The 6,739-nt window shown below is 40.6% G+C and overlaps 1 pseudogene; it reads right to left on the bottom strand.

The window, feature by feature from the left end:
• Positions 1–1,147: 1,147 nt before the first annotated feature.
• LOC147003860 (thymosin beta-10 pseudogene) lies at positions 1,148–1,271 on the bottom strand (annotated as a pseudogene).
• Between the last annotated feature and the right edge of the window lie 5,468 nt (positions 1,272–6,739).

Raw genomic sequence — 6,739 nt, 5'->3', positions numbered from 1 at the left:
AATGCAATCCTCTATGTTATGAACTTTTGAAAGACATTTATAATTCAACCTATAACACCCAGTAATGGGCATGACTCCTGAGAAGTGTTTAGTATCTGGGACTGGATACCCTGCTGAAAATGAGTTAAAGTGACAAGCCAGCACCAAAAAGTTTATAGGAAAATAAAGGCTAATGAAATTGACCATGGTTTACCAGGATAGTCTGGTATCAGGACAGAGAAACCATCAGAATTTACCGACACATCAGGAAATGGAGACATGTAGATGATGCTTGCCTACAGACTCAGACCTTGGGAGTACTACAGCTTTTAGTCTGCTTAGGATCTGGAGGAAAACCCTTCCTGTAGTAAAGATTAAAGACTCAAGTAATTAAAAGAATTCTCAAGTACTCTCAAAGTCAAATGGGGTCCCAGCGTATAAAGTAGTTTCCACAGATGTTTGCCATTGATACCACAATTAAATTTCTACATGTAGATAAGAGGGAGGTTGAGAAAAACTTAGGTTCTTTTAGATTCTTTAGAAAAATAAATCAACACATTAGAAAGGTAGGCTCTTTAGAAAAATCCCAGCATGGCCTCCTTTTGAAAAGAAAAAAGAATCATTCTAAGATTTAATATGATTAACCCCCAAGTCTTTATTTGCTACTTGATTTTTTCTTTGTTGAGTTAAAAAAAAAAGGAAATAAAAAATATCACTCTCTAGGTCTATTTCTGCCTGCCAGGTGCTTACCCTAGTTGATGTTACAAATCTGAAAAATGAGTTGAGTGTCTCTTGGTCTCTTGAAAGCAGCACAACCTAGTGACTTGTGGACGAACTAGCTACATATTTCCTGTGTGTGTGTGTGTGTGTGTGTCTGTGTGTGTGTGTGTGTCTGTTTATGTGTGTGTGTGTGTTCGAGTGTGCATGCCACAAGGTATATTTTATTTTAGTCAGTCATACAAGCCATGTTCTACAATATCCTAGAGCAAAGCAGTGAAATTTGTGTATCTGGGTAGTAGGGGTTCCTCACCTAGAGACCCAGGTACTAAGCCCCTGGGTTTAGAGTGCAGCATTTGACTTGAATCCATTTTGCAGGTGGCACTTACTCTACATTTCGAGGTGGGGACTCAGAGTGGAATGGGTTGGGAAAATCCTTCAGTCTAGGTTTTTAGGAAATTTCATTTTGCTTTTCCTGTTCAATAGTCTCTTTGGTCAACAGGGTGTTCTGTTTTAGGTTTGAGCTTGACCTCATGGAAACTGGCGATTTTCTCCACCGTCTGCTTATCTGCCATATTCTTTTTTTTTTTAATTTTTTTTATTACGCATTTTCCTCAATTACATTTCCAATGCTATCCCAAAAGTCCCCCATACCCTCCCCCCCACTCCCCTACCCACCCATTCCCACTTTTTGGCCCTGGCGTTCCCCTGTACTGGGGCATATAAATTTTGTGTGTCCAATGGGCCTCTCTAGCTACATATGTATCTGCCATATTCTCATAATCCTGTGGAATCCAGCTCCAAGATCATACTCCCCAAACCCCAAGCCCTGTTGCTGCGGCAAAGATGCCTCCATTCATTTTCTTTAAATATTGTTGGTAAGCACTGAGATATTTTATTTCTTGAGTTATTCAGAAGCTTTGTGCCTCCCTTCATCTCCACAGTTCAAAGGGACGAATCACACAATCTGATGTATATTTATCAGTTAGATCACACAATGTAGAAGAAATTTATAGGGCAGACAGAGTGATAGGTCTTTGGGAAAAGCCAATTAATGTGTTTGTTTTCCACATGACACTTTTAAGGACCAAGAAACACTTATGTCTTCTTACCCATTTATCACATGTGTAGACAGACACCTTTCCACTCCCTGATTTCTGAAAAATCCTCTTTTATCCTTTGTAAAACAGAGCCTGAGATTAGATTTCAGATTTCCTGGTGTTTGAACCAAATGCCTAGGGAGTGGTGTCCTGGACTAATTAATTACCTTTCTGGTCTAGGAGACAGATCAGTGTCAGGGAACCAACAATTTTCTTTCCTTGGAGATGGAGAGAGGATATGAACAGTGAGTGAAAAGGTTAACACAATTATTAAAAGGTGAGGGCTGTGTTCAATCAAATAGCCTCTAATTTCCTTATCATCAGGAAGTAAGAATTATGCTTCCCTTTGCTTGTGTCTCAGACGTTCACATTAGAGCAGCAACAGCTGTTCTGAATAAAAACAGAGATCCTGGACTTGGAAAGTTGAGAGAGATTGGATGAGGTCTGTCTGTTTCAAGATGGTGTTTATAGAACACAGATTCATCCCCTTTAATAAGTATTTTACATTTTACATAAGTACAGAAAAGCATCAACTTTTGCCCTTAATCCAATGCCCCTTCTTCTTTTTATGAAAACCATACAAATAGTGACAAGGAAAAAAAGTATAAATGATACAGATGTTACTTTGTCAAATTTGTTAAGAGATACAAAATACTCCTAAAGACTTTCATGAACCACTGACTTCATGCAGAAGACTTGTTATTGAACTAAAAGAGAACTAAGATTACCAGATCCTAAAACTCTCTGTCTAGTATATTCATTTTTCCTATCTTTTTCTTGGAGAGGGAACTATGTCTCACTGTGTCTAGAACTTCTGCCTCAGCCGTACATTTGCTGGGATTGCAAACATGCCCTTCCAGGCCTGATGACAAAATATGCATCTTTAGAGTGAGTACTAAGTAGTATTCCTTTTAGTGAATTACAGAATATAGACAGGAGTGCTAGGAAGCTCACTATGGCTCTCTGTCTCTAGCATGGTTCAGATAAGTAATATGAGTGGTGCGATTTTTTTCTTCCTTTTAAAAATATATTATTTATTTATTTATTACATTCAGATTGTAATTTCTCCATCCTCCTCTCCTCCAAACTCCTCTCCACCCCTCATCCACTCTGCCAGTCATGAAATATGAAGTTGCAGTAAGACTGGGCATCTCCTCTTCTATTAAGGCTAGACTAGCTATCAGTAGGAGGAAAGGGTCCCAAAAGCAGTCAACAGAATCAGAGATAGCTCCTGTTCCCACTGTTAGGAGTCCCACAAGAAGACCAAGTTACCAACTGTAACATATGAGCAGAAGGCCTAGGTCAGTCCCAGTTTGGATCCCTGGTTTTTGGTTCAATCTCCATGAGCCTTTAGGTGCCCAGGTTAGTTGATTCTGTAGGTTTTCTGGTGGTGTCCTTGACACTTCTAGCTCCTATAAGTCTTCTGCCACTTCTTCCTCAGGATTCCCCAAACTTCACCTAATGTTTGACTGTGGGCATCTGCATTTGATTTTATCAGTTGTTGGGTGAAGTCCCTCTGACAACAATTGGGCTAGGCACCAATCAATGAAAATAGCAGAATATCATTAGGAATCATTTCATTGACATCTTTTTTCCAGTTGTGTTTATTCTATTCTAGATCTATGGGCTATCCAGTCTCTGATTTCTAGACCACCCCCACTCCAGGGCTCCCTTTCATGGCATGGGTCTCAAGCTGGACCAGTCACTGATTGGTCATGCCCATAATTTCTGTTGCATCTTTACCCCAGTACATCTTGTAGGCAGGACAAAATTGTAGGTTAAGGGTTATATGACTTGGTTGATGTCCCAACCCCTCCATTAGAAGTCTTGTTTAATTACAGAAAATGGCAAATTAAGGCTACACATCCCCCATTGCTAGGATTCTCATCTAGGATCACCTCTGTAGATTTTTCCTGTGTTTCCATTGCCTTAAGTTTCTAGTTTTTTCCCAAAAGACCCTTCCTATTTCCTCTATCCTTCCCCCTCTCCCATATGATCCTTCCTGTTCCTGTCCCCACTATGCTCCCCCCCCCAGATATCTATTCTATTTCCTCTTCACAGTAAGATTCATGTGCCCTCACCCTGCACTCTGCCTTGAGTCCTTTTTTTTTTTTTTGTCTTTTCTTTTTACTACTTAGGTTCTTTAAGTCTGTGAATTGAAACATGGTTATCTTGTACTTTGTGGCTAATATCTACCTATAATCTAGTACATACTATGTTTGCTTTTCTGGATCTGAGTTATCTCAATCAGGATGATCTATTCTAGTTCTATGCATTTGCCTGAAAAGTTCATGATGTAATAGTTTTTTTTTTTTTTTCATGAGTAATTTTCCATTATGGGGCATTGGGCAATACGCAGGCAGGCTGGTGTCCAGTTGAGCTGAGGTCTGAACCCTGATGGTCATAATTCACCTTCATGACACAGTAGGCATTCCCTCATGCTCCTCGAACTCTGGCTCCTGCCTAAGTTACTGCCCCCCACAGCCCCCACAAGAGAAGCATGGTCAGTAGTCACGTAGGCAGTGGCCCAAGCTTCTGACCTTCAGGCTAAACTCCTCCCCAGTTACCTACCAACAGTGAAGACCATAAAAAGGGCTGTTCAGCCCCACCTCACTCTCTTACTCTCTTACTGCTTATTCTCTTACTTGTCTCCCTCTTACCCTCTCTCTCACCCTCTCCTCTCTCTGTCTTCTCTCCTCTCTTCTCTCTCTTTGTCTCCTCTCCTCTCCTCTCCTCTCCTCTCCTCTCCTCTCCTCTCCTCTCCTCTCCTCTCCTCTCCTCTCCTCTCCTCTCCTCTCCTCTCCTCTCCTCTCCCCTCCCCTCCCCTCCCCTCCCCTCCCCTCCCCTCCCCTCCCCTCCCCTCCCCTCCCCTCCCCTCCCCTCCCCTCCCCTCCCCTCCCCTCCCCTCCTCTCCTCTTTCCCTCTTACTCTCTTTCTCACTAGCCTTCCCTCCCTCTTTTTCTCCCTCCAATTTCTATAATAAAGCTCTTAAACCATAGAGAGTATCTGCTCCATCAAGATCCGCTGCACACTCTAGTCAGTGTTGGGAACCTCTTCCCTTATCCCTCTCTCTCATAACCCCGGTGGCTTTAGCAAGGTAGCTCCGGGGATCCCCAGGTAGGGTTGCCCCTTGGCAACACCCTGAAGAGTGGGATAGAGGAATGCTCACCCAGAGATGAGTGGAAAGGGTAGGTAGCAGCCCTCCCACACCTGACAGACAAGAGAATAGAGAACTTTGGCAGGGTGTGGGCCTTTTTCCTTCCCCCTCTTCCCCAGGCCCCCCTTTTTTTAGCCCCACACTCCATTAAAATACTTTATTGAGGGAAATCTAGGTGTTTTTCAGTTCTGGCTATTAGGAATAAAGCTGCCATAAATACAGTTAATTAAACAAATGTCCTTGTGTCACAGTGATATGCCATTTGGGTATATATCCAGGAGTGGTATAGCTGAGTCTTGAGGTAGATCTATTTCCAGTTTTCTGAGAAACTGCCATAATGTTTTTTAGAGTAGCTGAACAAGTTTGCACTATCACAGCAATGAAGGAATGTTGCCCTTGCTCCATGTCTTTGCCAGTATGAGCTTGAGGGTTTTGATCTTAGCCATTCTGATGGGATGGGTGTAAGATGGAATCTAAGAATAATTTTGATTTGCATTTTCCTGATGACTAAGGACTTTGAACATTTATTTAAGTGCTTCTAAGCCATTAGAGATTCTTCTATCTAGAATTCTGTTTAGATCTGTACCCCATTTTTAAATTGGGTTATTTGATTTTTTGATGTCTAATTTATTTAGTTCTTTATACAGTTTGATGTAGGACTTGTGAATATCTTTTCTATAGGCTGCTATTTTGCCCTTTTGAAAGTGCCCTCTGTCTTACAGAACATTTCCAGCTTCAGGATATCCTATTTATTAATTGTTGATCTCAGTGTCTGAGCTATTAGTGCTCTGTTCAGGAAGTTTTCTCTTGTGCCAATGCACTAAAGCTTTTCTACTTTCTCTTCCATCAGGTTTAGTGTATATAGTTCTATATTGAAGCCTTTGAGCCTGTTGGATGTGAGCTTTGTTCAGGGTAATATATATTAATCTATTTTCATTTTATTACATGCAGACATCCAGTACCATTTGTTGAGGATGCTTCCTCCCCCATTCCCCCCCCCCCCGCCCGCTGAATAATTCTGTATAATTCTGGCTTCTTTGTCAAAAATCAAGTGTTCATAGGTATGTGGATTTATGTCTGGGTTTTTGATTCTATACCATTGATGAATTTGTCTGTTCTTATGCCAGTACCACATGTTTTTTTCTTTTTTTAATTACCATTGCTCTGTAGTATAGTGTGAGATCAGTGATGGTGATATCTCCAGATGTCCTTCTATTATACAGGAATATATTAGTTATCATGGTTTTGGTTGCTGTTTGTTTGGTTTTCCATATGAAGTTGAGAGTTGTTCTTTTAAGGTCTATAAAGAATTGTATGGAAATTGTAATGTGGATTGCATTGAATCTGTAGATTGCTTTTGGTAAGATGCTCACTTTTACTATATGAAATCTACTGATCCATAAGCACGGAGGATTCTATCTATCCTCTGATATCTTCCCAATTTCTTTCTTTAAAGACATGAAATTCTTGCTGTACAGGTCCTTCATTTGCTTCATTAAAAGTTACACTTTAAATATCTACTGTGAAGAATATTGTTTCCCTAATTTCTTTGTCAGCCTGCTCTTCTTTTGTATATAGGATGGCTATTGACTTTCCAAGATTAATTTTGTATCCAGCCACTTTGCTGAAGGTGTTTATCAGATGTAGGAGTTCCTTGATAGAATTTTTGGGGCCAGTTATACATACTATCATACATTTGCAAATAGTGATACTTTGACTTCCTCATTTCCAATTTGTATCATCTTGAGCTCCTTTAGTTGTCTTATTGCTCTGGCTAAAAGTTCAA

The sequence above is a fragment of the Mus caroli genome, unplaced genomic scaffold (genome assembly GCF_978045245.1).
Source record: "Mus caroli unplaced genomic scaffold, Mus_caroli_1 scaffold_7, whole genome shotgun sequence".
Classification (NCBI taxonomy): domain Eukaryota; kingdom Metazoa; phylum Chordata; class Mammalia; order Rodentia; family Muridae; genus Mus; species Mus caroli.
Note: the sequence above shows the minus strand (reverse complement) of the source record. Positions and strands in the feature narration are given on the sequence as shown.